This window comes from Colobus angolensis, unplaced genomic scaffold (genome assembly GCF_000951035.1).
Source record: "Colobus angolensis palliatus isolate OR3802 unplaced genomic scaffold, Cang.pa_1.0 Scaffold188, whole genome shotgun sequence".
Classification (NCBI taxonomy): Eukaryota; Metazoa; Chordata; class Mammalia; order Primates; family Cercopithecidae; genus Colobus; species Colobus angolensis.
The window spans coordinates 810,855-830,915 of record NW_012115021.1 but is presented as its reverse complement, the minus strand read 5'-3'; the positions used below and the strand labels follow the sequence as shown (position 1 = coordinate 830,915).

At 37.4% G+C, this 20,061-nt stretch overlaps 1 protein-coding gene across 3 annotated transcripts in view; it reads right to left on the bottom strand.

Moving 5' to 3' along the window:
- The window catches only part of RPS6KA3 (ribosomal protein S6 kinase, 90kDa, polypeptide 3), a 118,626-nt gene that overhangs the window by 97,635 nt on the left and 930 nt on the right, over positions 1-20,061 (bottom strand). The window lies entirely within an intron of this gene.

The following is a 20,061-nucleotide window of genomic DNA, read 5'->3' as shown; positions in this document are numbered from 1 at the left end:
GAAGAAGAAGAAAAAAAAGACTGGGAAATCCCAGTGTAAACATCATGAGCTCTGGAGCCTGATACATAAAGTTTCAAAGCCTGGCTTTGTTCTTTGTTGTGACTTTGGGTAAGTGACTTAACATGAATCTCAGTTTTCTAATCCATAAAATTTGTATCCTAATTATGCTGGAGGTTGTGGTACAGTTCAGTATGCCCAGCCACACTGGGTGTTTAGGAGATGTCAGCTTCTCTTTCCTCCTGCTCATCTTGTCAGGGGAAACAACAATTACTATTATTTGAGGGGATTTTGAAGAGCTCCTTGCCCTAATGGGTCCACTTCCATTTCCAGGGCTAAAAATCTGAGTTCTGGATAACCCTTTAATGTATTACTTGGGTTGGCTAATTCAGGAGTCCTACAAACAAGTTAAATGATTTATTCTGGTTTCTAGAGGTTTAATGAAGCCCTCCTACCCAAAACAGATACACCATTATGCTGGGCTTCAAAGTTCAAGTTTTTATTTGCTGTGACTGTGGCAAAAATCATTCAAACCTCTGTTTCCCCATCTGTAAGACAAGTGATGCTAAATGCCTACTGAACTAATAAACATTATTGATAACATAACTATTAATTAACACTTAAACATATATATTCTTACAAACATCTTTATGTACAAAAAGATAGCATTAATAACTTACAAGTAAAACAATGGTACTTGCTCAAATACACAATAAACCAGAACCTGTTTAACAGAATTCTTGTTTGTGTAATATCAACTGTATCTCAACACAAAGTGTTTTAGGCATGTTTTTAGGTGAATTGACTTAGTAAGAAACAATCCAAATGATCCACTTTAATTAAAATGTCTGTGTATGTGTACACACACACACACATATATATATATATATCTCACCCTAGGTATAAACATAACCTAGTAACAAAGCCACCAAAACTAATTTCTGAAAAGATAACCACAAATGTAGTTTCTAATTAGAGCTCCATGATTAATTCTATATGCATATTTATTAAGCATAAATAAACAGTATTAATAGGAATGCTTTACTAGGCTGGGCGCAGTGGCTCACGCCTGAAATTCCAGCACTTTGGACAGGTGGATTGCTTGAGGCCAGGAGTTCAAGACCAGCCTTGCCAACATGGTGAAACTCTGTCTCTACCAAAAAATACAAAAATTAGCTGGGCGTGGTGGCACATGCCTATAGTCCCATGTACTCGAAGGCTGAGGCAGGAAAATCACTTGAGCCCGGGAGGCAGAGGTTGCAGTGAGCTGAGATCGCGCCTCTATCTCAAAAAAACAAAAACAAAAACAAAACAAAAAAAACCCCACGTTACTAAAAATTGTTAAGTTTCAACTGCTCACATAAGCTATAACTTAGAGAAACCTAAAGAAATTTTTAAAAATGAAAAATCAGGATATTTATTCAAAACAAAGGAAAAGTTACCCTCAAATCTTAAAAAAGCAAAAAACAAGAAAAAAAAAACTTCAAGTCCTATTGAAAGTAATTTAAATTACATTAAAGAACTATAGCTTTTTTTCTCATTTTTTCAAATCATTCTTTAATGGAATTCAGTAATTTTCTTCATTTGGGTCTTGTCCTTTGCTTGTTATGTTTATTTCTAGGCATTTAATATTTTTGTTGCTATTATGAATCTTTTTTCCATCATAGTTTCTGTTTATGGCCCATAAACAGGCAAGCTGTTTGTTGATTTCTGAATACATTTTGTGTAATATCACCTTATTAGACTATCATTTGTTTTAATAAATCTTTTTAGGGGATTTCCTTAGATTATCTAAGTGGATAATTATATCACAGATGAATAATCTTTTATCTTTTTGAATACTCTTTGATTTTCTTATTTAATTGCATTAGCAAGCTCTTCTAGAAGGTAAAATAGAAGTGAAAATAGCAGGCATAGTTTTAATGAGAATGCCTGTAGTATGTCCCTATCAAGCTGGTTATTGGTCTGAGATTTTTTAAGTATTAAGGACATACCTTTTATTTCTAGTAGTAAAACTACTAGGAATAGGTTTTTTAATTGACAATAGACACTTTAAACCATTTTAATTTTTTTTATTTTTTATTTTATTTTTTTTTGAGACAGAGTCTCGCTCTGTCACCCAGGCTGGAGTGCAGTGGCATGATCTCGGCTCACTGCAAGCTCCACCTCCCGGGTTCACGCCATTCTCCTGCCTCAGCCTCCTCCTGAGTAGCTGGGACCACAGGCACCCTCCACCACGCCCGGCTAATTTTTTGTATAAGCTTTTTTTCTTACATTTTCTTTAGAAATGATCGAATGATCATAAAGTCACAGAAAGTTGCAAAAGTAATACAGAGAGGTCCCATACACTTTTAACCTACTTTACCCCAGTGGTAACGTATCACTTCCTGTCAAACCCAGGACACTGCAACTGGTACAATGCACAGATCCTACTCAGATTTCACTGGCTTTACAGGTATGTAGCTGTGTTTTTAGGCCATTTGATCACATGTGTGGGTCTCTATATCCACCACTACAGTAAAGATACCAGTTTATTGCCACCAGGATCCCTCACGTGGCCCCTTTATGACCACGCTTCCTTCCCCTTTTCCTAATTCCTGGCAATCAGTAATCTATTCTCCATTGCAATAATTCTGTCATTTTAAGAATGTCATATAAATCATACAGCATGTAACTTTTTTTCACTCAGCATAAATCCCTTGAGATTCATCCAAGCTATAGTGTGTATCGACAATTCATTCCTTTTTAGTTACTGAGTAGTATTATTCCATGATGTGGATGTGCTAGGTTATTTGACCATTTACCCATTCAAGGACATTTGGTTTCTAATTTTTGGATAGTACAAATAAAGCTTCTATGAACATCTGTGCACAGACTTATGCGGACGTAAGTTTTCACTTCTCTGTGGTGAATGTCCAGGAGTACAACTGCTGGATCATATAGCAAGCATATGTTTATTAATAAATGGCCAAACTATTTTCCTGGGGGACTGTATCATTTTATACCCTCACCAGCAATATATGAGTGATCTAGTGTGTTTGCATCCTCACCATTTATTATTGTCACTATTTTTTTATTGTGGCCGTTCTAATAGGTGTGTAGTGATATCTCATATTTTTTTCACTTCCCTGATACCTCACCATGCTGAACCTCTTTTCACATGCTTATCTGCTACTCATCTTTGCTGAAGCGTCTGTTCACTTATTTTGTCTATTTTTTTGCCTAGATTGCTTGTCTTTGTTATTGCTGAGTTTTGAGAGTTCTTTGAATATTGTAGATACAAGTCCGGTCTCAGTTACAGGTTCATACCCTCTACAGAGTCTTTTTCATAGATAAAAGGTCTTGAATTTTCAGAAGTTCAATTTATTGTTTTCTTTATAGAATTTGCTTTTGGTCTCAGGTTTAAATGCTTCATTTAGCCCACAGTCCTGAAGATCTTCTCCTATGTCTAAATTCTAAAAGTTTTCTAGTTTTACATTCAAATCTACAATCCATTTTAAATCAACTTTTACACAGTATGAGATTTGGGTTGAGACTGATTGTTTTACCTACAGATATGCAACAGCTCCATGCACCATTGTTGAAAAGGCTATTTATCCTTCCTCTATCAAACCGCTTTTGTAACTTTGACAAAAATCAGTTGGCTGTACTTAGGTGGGCCTATTTCTTGTTCTCCATTTTATTCCACTGATCTATGTGTATATCCCCTTGTCAATACTACAGTATTTTGAGTACTGGAGCTATATAATAAGTCTTAAAATCATTTGGAATGATTCCTCCCATTTTATTTTTAGAGAAAGGGTCTTGCTCTGTCGCCCAGGCTGGAGTGCAGTGGTGTGATCACAGCTAACTGCAGACTTGAACTTCCGGGCTCAAGTGTTCCTCCTGCCTCAGTCCCCCAAGTACCTAGGACTATAAGTGCATACCACTATTCCTTGCTAATTTTTGTAAAAATTATTTTTCTAGAGATAGAGCCTTGCTATATTGCCCAGGCTGGACTTGAACTCCTGGCCTCAAGTGATCCACCCACCTCAGCCTCCCAAGGTGCTGGGACTACATCATTAAGTTTTATGTTAGCTGTGGGTTCATTATCAAGTTGAACAAGTCCCCCTCTATTAGGTGGCTGTGTTTTTATTATGAATGAATGTTTAACTTAGCTAAATGTTTTTTCTCTTTTCTATAAGCCATCTCATGATCAAGAAAAAATATGTTTTCTCTATTAGTATCATGTGACTTGTCTTCTTTAACCTTTTAATATGGTAGGCTACCTTGATTTTTGGATACTGTGTCTGATGTGGAATAAAACCCAGTTGGTCATGGCATACAATTCTTACACGTTGTTGGATTTGTTTTGCTAGTTTTTGTTGAGGATTCTATGTTCTTCAGGGATATTGACCTGTAGTTTTCTATACGATCTTCCGGTTTTGCTATCAGGATAATACTGGCCTCATAAAATGAGTTGTAAAGTGTTCTCTATTTTCTGGAGGAGACTATGTAGAATTTATGTTATTTCTTTATTCCTGACAGTCCAAGTTTCCTTCTTTTATCATTCTCTTTCAGGGTCTGCTACTCACAAATTCTCTTAGTTTTTCTGCATCCGAGACCACTCTGATTTTATCTTCATTCCTGAAGGATATTTTCACTTGGTACAGAAATCTGGGTTGACAGTATTTTCTTTCAGCACTTGATAAATGGTGTGCCATATCCTTCTGGCATCCACAGATGTTTTGAGATGAGGTTTCACTGTGTCACCCAAGCTGGAGTGCAGTGGAGCGAAGATGGTTCACTGCGGCCTTGACTGTCTGGGCTCAAGTGATCCTCCAGCTTCAGCCTACCCAGTAGCTGGAATTACAGGCCCATGCCACCATGCCAGGCTATTTTTAATATTGTTATTATTTGTAGAAATGGGGTCTTGCCATGTTGCCCAAGCTGATCTTGAACTCCTGGGCTCAAGCAATCCTCCTGCCTTGACCTCCCAAAGTGCTGGGATTATAGGCGTAAGCCCCCCAAAGTGCTGAGATTACAGACGTAAGCCTCCCAAAGTGCTGGGATTATAGGCGTAAGCCACTGTGCCTGGCAGACGTCCACAGATTCTGATGGAAAATCTGCTGTCACATGAATTGTTCCCTATAGGTAACAGTTCATTTCTCTCTAGCTGCTTTAAAGATTCTTTTTCAAAAGTTTGATATTTTTCAATTGTCATAAATTTTCAATGGTCATAAAACATAATATAAAATTCACTATCTCAACTATTTTAAGTGTATGGTTTAGTAGTAGTATTCACATTATGTAACTAATCTTCAGAACTATCTTGCAAAATTGAAACTCTGTATCTATTAGACAGTAACCACTCATTTCCAAAAGTTTGATTCTGATTTTATCTAGGAGTGGATTACTTTGGGTTTATCTTATTTGGGATTCAGTCAGCTTCCTGAATCTGTAAGATTATGTCTTTTGCAAAATTTGGGGAAATTTCAGCCATTATTTCTTCAGGTCCACTTTCTTTTTTCCCTTTCTGGGACTCTGATGACATGTTAAATCTTTTGTTAATGTTCACCAGGCTTTTGAGGCTCTGTTCATTTTCCAGTTTTTCTCTATTTTTCATTTCTACTGCTTTATCTCCAATGTTATTCTTTCCTGTCATCTCCATTCTCCTATCTAGACCATGTAGTAAGTTTATTACAGTTACTGCATTTTTCGGTTCTAAAATTTCTATTTGGTTCTTCCTTATAGCTTCCATTTCTTTCCTGAGACGAATTTCTCATTTGTTTCAAGTGTGTTTGTGATGGCTCACTGAGGCATTTTTGTGATGGCTGCTTTAAAATTCTGGTCTGATAATTACATCTGAATTATCACAGTGCTGATGTCTGTTGACTGTCTTTTCTCATTCATGTTGCAATTTTCCTGGTTTTTGGTGTAGGTGATTTTTTTTACTGTCTAATGGATATTTGGAGATTATAGGACTCTTTCCTATTTAATCTTTTTTTTTTTTTCTGAAGCAGGCAGTCCGTCTGTTGAGGTGGAGTGTGAGGAGGGTGAGTGTGTATGTTCAGCTTCCCTCTGGGCCCTATCAACATCACCGAGGCAAAAGTGGAGCAGTGACTCACACTGTTTTGTTGCAGATGGGTGGGATGGAAGTTCAGCTCCACTATTAGTCCCAATGAAAGTAGGGCACCAACCTGTATCACCTCATTGCCTCTGAGTAGGGGTGTAAGTTCACCTCCCTGCTGGGCTCTGATGATGACAGGGAGGAGGAAAGCAGAGGGCTGACTCATACTTCTTTGTTGCTGCACTATAAAGCCAAAAGCTCAGCTCCCCAAAGGACCCAGCTAACAACAGGGGAGGGTAGAGGAGGAAGCAGAATGCCAACTAGCCCTGCCACCCATCACTTGCCAGATGGGAGTGAAGGCTCAGTTCTCTACTGGGCCCCACTGACATTAGTGGAGGTAAGATGTGTTGAGAATCCTACCTCCAACCTTCTTGTTCTGCCTGTTGATACCAGGTGAGGGTAGAGTATGGATTAGCCCTGGCTCACGTCACCTTGTTAAGTGTCACTGCTTCTGGGTTGGGGTGGAGGTTCAATTTGCTGCTAGACCCCACTGCTGCTAGACACCACCCTGGCAAGAGCACAACTTCCTTCTGCTGGAAGAGGAATGAGGGAAAACGCTTCCTGCCTGGTCTGCCAAAACCACCCAGCAGGGGGAACCAAAGTGCTGTCTGCTTTTGTTGGGCAAAGAAATGGGCACTTAGGTCTCTGATATCCCCAGCCCACACCACTGGGTTGGGGAGTGAGAGCACTGTTATTTGCTTCTTTGGGGTGAGGTGGGGTTTTTCTGATGGTATTTGGCCAGGGTAGGGTGAGTATTGTCCAAAAGGTTCAGTCTTATTTGGCTACCTTTCCCCTAGTTGTTTGTCTAAAGGAAACAGTCTTTTTCTCAGAGCTCTTTTTGTCTGTGACTGTTGGCAGTTCTAGTTTGGAGGCTTTCATAGCACCCTGTCTAGGATATATGGGAGGTGACAGGAAGAACACAAATAGTGAATTCCCTGAATTTTCTTGAGTCCCAAGGTCTGCAGGCTGTTTGCCTTCTTTTTCCACCTTTAGAATGTTCCTGTGCTTGTTTGTTGTGTTATATCTAAGGTGTTTTAGCTGTAAGGGATGATCAAGGAGGAATAGGGGTCCTCTATCTTGGCAGAACCAGAAGTGTCCTCCAAGTGATTAATTTTTATGTTGAAAATAACATTTATTTTCTAATTTTCCACATTATGGTTGAAAATGTACTACAGAAAACTGCTGTAACATTATAGGTCATAATTTCCTCCTAAAGATCCAATTACATCTGCTTATATTATTCTTTACTAATTTACCTTGTTTCATGCTATTGAACTTCCTGCCCACCCCAGTACTTTTAGACTTTAATGTTCCAAAAGAAAATAATTGCATTTAATTCATTTTCAACTAGTAGTATACTATACATACTCAGAAAAGCTTGCGGGGGAGGCGGGGTGGTGGGCAGGAGATAGCTTTAAAACTCATTTATGAGCTCTTCTTTTTATTAATCCAAGGCAAAACTTATTTTTAATTTGCCTATGACATTTCTCTAAGGATTACTTAATATGAACATCCATTTTGATAATTATTACTCTTGAATTATACCAATAGCCAGCAAGAACTTGAAGGAAAACAGGCAAATAAGGTTTTGTTTTATTTGCATTTTTACTTCTTCAAATAACATACCTATATGTGTTACTTCACTTGAGATGGATTCCTGAATTCATTTATCTGTTGACTTATATTTAATTTCAGAGATTCTAGGCCTATTGTTTTTCTATTATTAAGATTAGTAATTAATCTTCTATTAACACCTGCACTTTTGCTTTAAATAAGAAACTATAGACTAGTTTAGGCCAAGGAGACTCTAAGGAAAAATATCACTGCCCCAATCTTTTCTTTCTGTAACTTTCTTTTTTAAGTTCTATAATCAATATTTAACTCTTTGTTGTGTTCCTCTAGGAATTCCACTCTGGCTGAGAGAAGGGATGCCTTGGTGAGAGGTATCCTAAGGCACTTTCATAGAACCTAGAGCTCTATTAACCCAGTTGGAAAACCACTATTTTAGGAAAAACCTTGTATTTATCAAATCTAAAAAGAAAGAAAATATCTTAAAACCATGTATTGAAACTAAGTTTTCTAAGAAATACATATACAAGAAACTTCCATATCAGCATTAGAGCAAAAGCCAACTTAAGTCCCTAAAACAGTAACAAAATAAGCACATGAATTACGTATACAAATGGACAAGAAGCACATGAAAAGATCCTTAACATCATTAGTCATTAGAGAAATGCAAATCAAAACCACAATGAGATACCACTTCACACCCACTAGGATGGTTATAGTAAAAAAGACAGTAAGTGATGGTAAGGATGTGGAAAAGCTGGAACTCTCATACACTGCTGATGGGAATGTAAAATGGTACAGGCCAGTTGGAAAAGGCTGGCAGTACCTCAAAAAGCTAAACATAGACTTACCATATGACTCAGCAATTCTACTCCTAGGTATATATCCAAGAAAAATGGAAACATATGTTCACATAAAAACTTAATACGAATGTTCACAGCAGCATTATTCATAATAGACAAAAAGTAGAAACAATTTCCAATGTCCATCAACTGATAAATGGATAAACTGTGGTATATCCATACAATAGATTATTCAGCCACATAAAAGAATGAAGTCTTGCTACATGCTATAACATGTATGAATCTTGAAACATGTAAGAACCTTGAAAACAGACACAAAAGCCACATACTGTAGGATTCCATTAATATGAAATGTCCAGAATAGGTGAATCTAGAGGCAGAAAATAGGACTGGGAGAATGGAGGAAATGGGGAGTGACTGCTAACGTGTATGAAATTTCTTTTTGGGGTGATGAAACTGTTCTAGGAAATAGATAGTGGTGAAGGCTGCACAACCTTGGGAATATAGTAAAAGCCACTGAATTATATACAAGGGTGAATTTTATAGTACGTAAATTTCTCAATTAAAAAAGGAATTAGGCTGAGTACAGCGGCTCATGCCTGTAATCCCGGCATTTTGGGAGGCCAAGGCGGGCGGGCCACCTGAGGCCAGAAGTTCGAGACCAGCCTGGCCAACATGGCAAAACCCTGTCTCTACTAAAACAAAATTAGCCGGGCGTGGTGGTGGGCACCTATAATCCCAGCTACTTGGGAGGCTGTGGCAGGAGTATCACTTGAACCCGGGAGGCAGAGGCTGCAGTAGGCCGAGATCGCAACACCACACACTCCAGCCTAGGAAATAAGAGCAAAATTTCGTCTCAAAAAAAAAAAAAAAAAAAGGAATTAGGCTGGATGCGGTGGCTTGCGCCTTTAATCCCATCACTTTGGGAGGCAAAGGCGGATGGATCACCTGAGGTCAGGAGTTCGAGACCAGCCTGGCCAACATGGAGAAACCCCGTTTCTACCAAAAGTATAAGAATTAGCCAGGAATGGTGGTGGGCGCCTGTAGTCCCAGCTACTTGGGAGGCTGAGGCAGGAGAATAACTTGAACCCAGGAGGCAGAGGTTGCAGTGAGCCGAGATTGCACCACTGCACTACAGCCTGGGTGACAGAATACATACATATACAAGGAACTTCCGTATCAGCATTAGAGCAAAAGCTCTGGGTGATGGAGTGAGAAAAGAATTAATTTAGGGCTATTTGACCTGACAGACTAAGAAAAAAACAAAACAAAACAAAAAAACGATTGCATAACTTTCCTTTTAAATTTCCTTTTCTTATACGATAGTTAGGTAATTGTTAACCTTTCTGGGTTGAGCCAAATTCTGTTTTCTAGCACTCTGAGGGAACATCAAGTAGATTTTTCTGAAAAGAGGATGCAAAGATAGAGCGGTAATGATTTAATAAGCTGCAATCAAAGAACAGAGCACATTTACTCAGGCATACACCTAGGGGCTTCTGTAAAGAGAGCTGTTAAGTAATGTCTAGGCGGCATCCCTCCCCCCCTTTTCCAAGTACTGTAATTTTTGTATCAAACGTTAGACATTTTGTTTTATTTGTAAGACAGCTCGTTGGAAATCTCAAATAATCTTCCCATACAATGTCATAAATGCTGTTTTTCAGGCCAACTCACAAAAACCTGTTTAATTCACTGTATTTGGAAACTAACATCAACCTCACACGGTTTTACTAACTTTTCTAACTTTACCTATTGACTACTTAAGCACTGTCTCTATTGTGAATAGCATTCCTAGTTCATGCCAGGATCACATCATCTCTACAGGCCTCCTTGGTGAGAAGAGGGCTTCATGCTACATACATACATATATTTATATATGTGAGAAGTCACCTATCTCTCTAGGTTATTCTCTACATCTCCATAATAGCTACTCATGTAAACTACCTGGATCCTTTTTCCCCGGTAGCAGATTTCATTTAGATTGAGTCACTCACCTGGATGTTCTCAACTCAAACAGGGCTGTATAGTGAAAAGTCAATAGAATTTGCAATCTATGAGACTCGGGTTTGAATTCTGGCTCCTTCAGTTACTAGCTGTGCAACCATGAGCACATTATTTAACCCTTCTAGGCTTCAGTTTCCTCATCTGTAAGTTGAGGATAATTATGTATACTTCATTCAAGTTGATATACACAAAGTGACTTGTCAAGGGGAGCATTCAATAGACATGAGCTTCCTTCCATCTTCACTTGGGAAAGAGCAGTGATCTCAACGTACCCCTCACCCTTCGTTTGTAGGTAGGAACATTCTGAAGTTGTTTTTGTAAACTAAGGACTGTATTTTCCAGACTTATAAATTAAGGCTAAGGCAAGACTGTGTATTATTTTGGATTTGAGTACTCTTGACATAGCAAATGAGTGAAAATTAGCAGAGGGTAGAGAAAAAGTAATATTTGAACTTTTGTCCATTGTGGCTCTTTCAGAATTTGTATTTAAGATAGTTTTGATAAAATTAAAAAGTTGTATTGATATGTTGTGGATGACAAAATGAATTTTAGTGAAATCAATGTGTTGCACACCCCAACTCTGACTTTGTTAACATATCACCTGGAGCAGGTCTGCCTGAACAGGTCTCAATTTTCTTATATAAATAGGGTAGAGCTAAATTGTTCTCTGCTCTAAAATTCTATGCTAAAAAAATTTAAATGCTTTCATATTTCAAGATGCACCAATCCACTTTTTCAGTTTTAACTAGCACAGTACAGTGGATGCAACACAATATTTAAACAAATTACCATACAGTAATTTATTCATCCAATAATATAGAAGATAATTGTGTATTTTTCTACCCAGAGACATTAGTCTGTTTATATCTCTGTCTGTAAGCTCTGTGCACAAGAGGAAACTTATAATTACAACATTTTTTGATATTTAAATTTCCCCCAATGCTTTAGTGTTATCACTTGAATGAGATGTCACAGTAAAACTATTAAAGTTGTAGGAAGAAAAGAATGCTGATTTGTGGGGTATGTACCACCCTAGAGGGTTTATCAGAATCTTCAGGATAGAAAAGGGCAAAACAAACCTGATTAAAAATAATTTGAAAAAGCATGTTAAATATTTGTTTTTAGAAAAGCTTTAGCCTATTAATTTCAAGATATAAATCATACAAGGTAGAAATGAAAAAAACAGTGGTGTAAAAAATGCAATCAATTTGTACTAATACTGTAATTGGGAATTGTACTGTTCATCATGGTAGCCAATAGCCACTGGTGACTATTAGTTAAAATTAAAAAATTCACTTCCACACTAACCACATTTCAAGTGTTCAACAGCCACATATGGGTAGCAGTTACTGTACTAAACAGTGCTGATCTAGAAATTTTTTGTGATTTTAAGTAAATCTTTATTATTTTGTATTATTTTCAGATAGATGCCTCTGTTCCTAAACGTGAAGAAATGAAGTAACATTCTAGATAGCTGAGGTTTTTGCTATAGGTTTTACAAGATTTTTTGAAGTGAAAATTTATCCCAAACCACTGCACTTGAGATGCATTTCAATCTATTAATGTCAAAATGATCTTTTGCTTCAGGCTATCATTTGACATCTGCTTCTAACACATATCAAATGACTGAATCAAGTTTCCTATAACAAGCTTTGTGGCCCAAAGAATTAGAGCCAAGCTCACAGAAATCTAAATGACCAGGTCAGATTTGAAGATGAGATCATCACCATATGTAAGATTATAAAAATCAACCTATATGGTGGACAAAACTAGTTTTTAAGGTATGTAAGAGACCATAGATATATTAGTTAAGATGGGAAAATTTGATTTAACTTATGCTATGGTTGTCAATTCTATTATGACAAGAAATCTAAAAGTGCTTTTAGATCTATACCTAAGTGTAGAGTAACAAATATTTAGGAAACTAACACTATTTTATGAGAACAACAGAAAAGGACTCACAATGTGGAGAGTTGACTCCAGGCAGGGCAGTAAGCTAGTTTTCAATTTAAAGCTGCCTGTTTTTTAGTTCATTTATGTTCTACTTTCCAGCTGACATCTTCAAGAGAGGAACTTAAGTATGCAGGGCAGGTAATGCCAGCAATTGAGCCGTTCTGTTATGGTATGTAAAACATAAAATCACTATTCATTATTTGGAAATATGCCCAGCAAACACCCCTGACCCCAGAGGTATTTGTACATGATGAGCAGAGACCAGAAAAAGGGTGAGGATGCTATTTTACATTACTTGGAAACTGTAACTTTTGTATATTACTAATCCTAGATGTCTATTCTCTAGTAAGTGAAAATGAGAAGCAATTAATTTTAACAGGAAAATGGAAGAGAAAAGCAGATTAACAGTGACATAAAGTGGCGTATAAGAAAATTTTTAAACTACAAATACTAGACATAAGTTACAGAAACAGTCAATGTACAAGCCATTTAGTAGGGGCAATTAGCTTGATATTAAGGTAGAATATGACCATTAATTTTTAGAACACCGAATCAAAAGTGTAAATTATTTTTAACTTTTATCTAAATTATTATTACATTTATATTCACTATTAAGATGGAACATTTTTATACAATTTAGAAAGATTTCAATTCAAAATGAAACAAAACTCTTGACAGTTAATGAAAACACTTCAATACAGTCAATTAAACATAACAGCTCATTTCCAGGCAATACTGGATCACGTTACTGTAGTTATCAGACTTTCCAAAACTGTGTTCTGCAAAGCACTTTGTGTCCACTGAGACTTCAATAGATGGTTCACAAAAAAGGGGTTCTGACATCAAGTCTCAAATGCTGTGGGCCATATCCGTTTTGCAGATTCATTGTATACAACATCTTAAAAGTTCTAAATTATACAGTAAAGACAGGTTAAATCTTATTTAATGCCACATTTCCCCAACTTACTTGATTATGCCACACTACCTTGTTTTTTGGAGGGGGTGATTCTTGAGGCATGGATACACCTTTTAACATCATATCTCCAGAGACTTTTCAGCTTGAAAAATACTATATATACTATTTAGAGTTTTGTAAGAACCAATACCACATTACAGGCAAAATCTAAAGGACTACATTTATAGACAGGAAAACCCAGTTACCTTATGGTATTTCCAAATAACTATAACAAATGTATTTATAGCAATGGGGAAGGAGGTGTGACGTATTAATTTCTTTCCCTAAAAATTAACAGAACGGATTCATCCTAAAACATAAAAAGGTGTGCACATTGTGTGTTGGTATGCTTTAGAAGGAAAGCATAAAATTCTACCTGTTGATGCTATAAACTGACTTTAACCATTTCTTCAGGGACACATTACCTTCAAGAGGTAAACATACAGGATACACTATATTTCACTGATTAAAAGATACAATCAAGTGTAAGATATACTATTATTTTATATATTAAGGAAAAACATGCTGCTAATTAAACTATGACATGCCATGGATTGTGAGACATCTTCCAATTTGAGCAATGTTAAAAATGTGAACAAACTTTCCTTTCTTCCTTCTTCCACATATATTCTTCACAATGCTGTTTTTTCCCTTTAAAGACAATATTGAGGAAGGGATCAATGCAAAAAGGACAAGATTCAAGAGATTTCTATTCCCCTTGCCCTTTCAATTACATTCAGATATTACCATGACTATTTAAACTGATCAATCAAATAAATCACTTTTAATTGTTTTGCTGGATTCTAAAAAATTACCCCAGACGAAAAACAAAGAACTCAGACAGTTCTTTAAGAGGGATGATTCACTGTAACTGTTGTTTATTAAAAACTTAAACCATGTACTGCACCAAGTACTTTACATATATTATCATTTCATTTAATTCTCACCAATACTCTATGAGGTAGACATTATTTTCATCCCTATCTTACAAATTAGGATGTTGAAGTATAGAGATGTTAAATATAACTTGCATAAGGTTACAAAGTTATTAAGTGACAGAGCCAGGACTCAAACATAGGTCTTTATGGCTCCAGAGCTTATGTTCTTTAACACTTTGCTATTAATCCAAATAACCCCACAAAGTCCTTTCTAAGTTTTAAGAATAAGCCAAAACCAAAATACTTAATTACTAGTAACTAATGTATTTGCTTAAAACAGGCCACATGACAAAAAGACAAATATTGCATGTTCTTACTCACACGTGGGGCTCATGAGTAGGGAGTTATTACTCAGAATGAGAGTTACTAGAGGATAGGACGAGTGTGGGGGTTACAGAGGGGGTGGGGTGAAGAAAGGTTGGTTAATAGGCACAGTACAAACATACAACTGGATAGAAGGAATAAGTTCTAACAATGGATAGCAGAGTAGAGTAGGGTAACTATAGTTAATAACAATGTATTATATATTTCAGAATAGTTAGAAGAGAGGATTTGAAATGTTCCCAACACACAGAAATGATTAATGGATACCCCAAACACCTTCATGTGATCATTACACATTCTATGCATGGAACAAAATATCACATGACCTCATAAAAATGTACAAATATTATCTATCAATTAAAGAGTAAAAATTTTGGTGTGCCAAAGTTTCTTTCAACAGTTTGTTTAACCAAAGAGACAACTTCCTCCTATGTTTCTGTACATTAGGGATTAATAAATATTGGCTTTTAAATTGTACAACTTGGTAAACTGTCAAAAAATAAGTAGGCCAAATGTATTAAAATAATCATTATGTGCTATATGGATACATTTTATCCTGAACCTGTTTTATAAAACACACACACACATACACATTTGTGTTTGTTTTGCTAAATCATGACAAAACTTAATGATTAAACATGGTAGTTTTTACTGAATGATTAAATAGGGTAGTTTTTCTTTGCTTTAATGCTTTTTGGTGTTAAACTGATAAACCAGAATATGTGAGATCTGATACCTCCAAGTTAATGATATAGGTCACTGTATTAATTCCAAAAGAACACACTGATGGGAGCGGGGTGGAAGGAAGATATTGAATACTAGGTATTACAATTTAGATACTTGTTTTTTTCTATTTATGTGAATTGGGGAACGGGATGTGTATATATATATATGTACTTGCACAGCTGCATTCCAATGCGTTAAAATGTGTTATCCACCAAAGCACCTAAACAAGGGCATTACCAGTGAGACCACCAACATGTCAGTGTGTCATTCATTACAATCTGAACCGTTGGGTCTAAAGCACCCATTCTGCACTGGGTCAACCAGGCAACTGTGACCTTACCCATCATTCACAGTCTGGCAGATCACATGTCCCTGAGCATTGAACTGTAGAGCAAATCTTGTTAATTATCACAATGGTATGAGTTTCTTAGTAATAAAAATTTTAAAAAACTTTAGGACAATTGTTCTGCAACTCAGACTTCTAGATAAGTGATCTATATTTTTGGTCATTCCATAATTTAGCAAATGTCAAGTCCTTGGTCAGGAGTACACAGTCCAATTATGCCACCCTTATTAAAAATAAGATATACTTATTGTGGTTTCCAGAAATGTACACTAAAGAGAAGACAAAGTCTGCCTATATTTGTTCCTGTAATTAGATAAAAGTTTTATTAATAAAATTTAAATGCATTCAGCAAGTTTCACATTTTCAATCTACCCCATTACTACAGGATCAAGCTGCCAAAATGAAGCAAAGTTTTCTACATTTTACAAAACTGACATCCTCTATCATAATCACTGAAAACAATGAAGTGTTCAGTAATGTGTCACAGTTACTTGACAGTTGACATGTAACAATACCTGTCCTCTCCTCAGATCTTCACTTAGGGGAAAGAAAAAAACCTAAAAGGTGGTAAAAATAAAACAGGAAAAGGAAAAGAAACAATAAAACATTTTTTTCAAAATCAATGATTATACTTTAATAGAACATTTTACCTATAGATAAAATAAGAAATCTACATAATATTGATATAGTAGAAATACTATAAAATCTATGTATTATACTATAGAATACTATATAATCTTTGAGGTTAAAAATGGCTGCACATTCACTAAACATGATCTCCCACACAAAGGCCTCAGTTTCTATAATAAAATACTTATATAGTTGATATTTTTTGATATTTTTCAGTGCATCATGGGTACCTGTTATTTAAAGGAAATCGAGGTAGCTATTTTCATACAACACATTGTGTAATACACATTGTATACAACACATTATATTGTGGCTATTTTATATAACACATTTCTGTAAAACAAAAATAACCTCCATAGTTTTATTATTTTGAAAACTTCATATTTAGATCTACTATCATTTATACCTACTCTACTGCAGCGGAGAAAAAAGTATCACTCTAGGTCAGGCTTATGATCTAGTAAATGCTGTCTCTGACAGCAGTGGCAAGGGATTTGTAGAACAGAAGAGCCATAATTCCTATCTATCCATTCTCTAAACAGTCAAATATTCAAAAGCACATTAGCATCTTTAAGTAACTCACTAAAGAGTTCACCTAGACCAGTTAGGAAGCTAGTTTGTTTTTTATCTTGTACCAACCCTTACTTTGCTTACATAGTACTTCCTTTATTATCCTAAATTTGCTTCTTTAAACATTTGGCCTAGTTCTAGCCTATCATGTTCTGACCCACGTTTGAGTTTAACCACAAGGGTTTTTTTGTTTTGAACACCATGAGATTCGTGTGAGGTCTTAAAGCAGGAAGGCCAGTGTAAAGGAACTGAAGAAACTGCCTGTGTTTTTACTGAGGCACTGAGGTCTTTTTAAATTGTCTATATTTTAATGAGATTAAAATGATAAAAAAACAGAGATAAGATTCATAATCATCCTATTCCTGACTTTCATGATTCATTCAGCAGATATTTATTAAGTCCACAATGTGTAAGTGCCAGGCATTGTGTTGAATGCTGAGGATTCAGAGAGGGGGGGTAAAAAAGTCTGCTTTCAAGAGTTCACAGTGTACTAGGGATGAGACCACAAATGTAAACTCCTACACAGACTAATCCTGAAATCTTTTAACCTGGAGAGAAATATTTTGATATATTTACTCAAGTAAATGACGCTTTAAAAAAACGATGTTACTCTGGTAAAATACAATTATTATCTGATAGGAACCTACTGGGGAGGAAACGGCATAACAGTGAAAATATTAGACCTCTGAGTGGAATTTTTCAACCTTTCCCTCACTGTCTTCAATATTTCCAAATTGTATCAGAAGTAATTTACTTGAAATAGCTGAACAAGCAAAGGAAATTAAATATCTAAAGGCAATTTGTTAGAATTTAGTTTTAATAAATCTTGGCTACATTGGCTCTGTTTGACATACCTTATGCCAGAATAGCAAGAAAATTCTTTGAAAATAGCAAATTGTGGAATCCTATCTGTCAAGTTCTGGAAAACATGACAGTAACTGAAATAACAAGGCTTTACCAAATGAGACCTCTTATAATACTCTATTTGTTTTTGGAAAATAGATGACCTCTAACTACTGGCTTATTTATACCCCGAATTTTTCCACAAAAGATTTGGAACAGCTACCCTGATATAAAACAAAGCACATGAATTGTATCCACCTGGCTTTGAATTATGGCTCTGCCATTTACTATTTATAATCGTTGTACCTTTCAGCTTCTGAGATTTTGTTTCCTAATCTATAACAATGGGGACCATAATCCTACCCTGCTGGGTCATAGGAAGGATAAAATGAAATAGTAATGTAGTACAGTACCTGGCATATAGTTGGTGCTAAATAAATATCAGTTTTGTGCTTCCTTATCCAAATGCATTCTAGATAGAAAAAGGATAAGGTGGAGTTTTAAATGACATTGTTTTCCTATCACATCGATAAATGCCAACCAGAAATGTGGACTGATCTTGAGTTGCAATTGTTAATGTTTGTACGTAAAAGTCAGGCTCAAAGCAAATTTAATTTCTTTCCACAAGTTCAGTACTTTGAGAACATTTTATTAACCTTTTAGCTATATTATTTAATGCAAAAAATTTTCCGGGGAAAAATATGAAAAGAGCTCTTGCATGCTGTTTTTCACACTACCCATCCAAAGGATGATTAAACATCATAAATTTGGCTTTTTTTAAATAAAAGATTCATAGTATTAGTCTGGTTAACAATTTCAAATAAAGTTCTTGTGATTCTGTCAGTCTTAAAAACATGATTTCCTTTCTTTCATTTTCTTTCAACATATATCAATGTCTTTTCCATTGAAGAGCAGCATTTAGTTCAGGTTTTACAAGTATGATCCAAGTCGCAAAATACTAAGCACCAATCAATCATAAGCACTATTACAACTCTGCGTGCGTTAAGGAGAACAAGTAAAATTTTTATACAGCAGTGGAGGTGACTGGGGGAAAAAAGTGAAAAGCGATTTGAACTGATACCCCGCCCTCTCCATTACACTGGAGAATGCAAGTGTCCCGCATCTCAGATCAAACTGAGCCTCGGTTTTACTGACGTAACCAGTAACCCTATCTACCTCTCACACTGCGGAGGCCGGCAGGGCAGCGGCTGCCGCCAAGCACACCACTCATCAGAGCCTGCCCCATTCCACCCCCGCGTTTCAGTCATGCTTTCCAGAAATGGGGTCACTCACTCAGTAACTATTACACACACGCAGCCTATCATCCTGTAATCCCCCAAAGTCCGCTGCGGGGAGAGAAAGCAGCAAAAAGTCAAGAAGGAAGAATCACAGACGCGCCACCATCAGGAATTGATTTCTCACTCCGGAGAGGAGCGGTGATACCTTGGAATGGGTCTTGTCTGGATTATTTTCGCAGACCCCGAGTTGTTCTGGGACAGGGGCGGTTCAGAAAAGCTCGGTAAAGTGATGCGCCCGGGGAAACTGTTTTGCCCTGTTTGGGTATACTGTTTGGGTTTTGGGCACTGGGGTGGGTGTCTCAGGGACGGTCACCAGATCCCGGGCGAGGAAAACCAGAAAGCCCTTTACGGCGGCCGCTGATCTCCTTCTCACCTCTACGGACAGGAAACTCAAGTTAAACTCGCAGGGGCGGGGGTCTAGCTCTGTGACCTCAGAAACGGAGGGGGTAGGGGACCTTAGGCTTCCACTTTCTTCTTCGCAGCAGCAGCAGCAACCGCTGCGGCAGACGGGGGGGAGGCAAAACGCTGTACCCCCTATCCGAAACCCCCACAGGTCGCCGCCATCCGTGCCCCGCGCGCTGGTCTCCCCGCAGCAGCCCCAGCCTCAGCCGGACTCGACAGTCCCTGCTCCCCGGTCAACCCGATCCCTACTCCTCCCTCAACTCCCAAAGTCGCCAAGGTCCGGGAAAGCCCCCGACCTGGCTGGGCCAAACTTCCCAACTCCCCGCCGGCCCCCGCTCCGCCTCCCGCTTCCCCCACGCAAAGTTGATTAAAATTGGCTTCTTGCAAAGCCCCAGCGCCCACTCCAAACCCCACGCGCCACCACACTGGCAGCCCCCCGAGCGAAGGAAGGAGGTGAAGGTGAGGGTGGGAGGAACAGACAGACGGGCAAACAGACCCAGCCCAACAACCCAAATCAAAACCCTGAACCCGGGGGGAAGACGCGAGCGGGATCAGAACGGGCCGAGTGGCCAGCTCCCGGGAGCGAAGCGAGCCGGC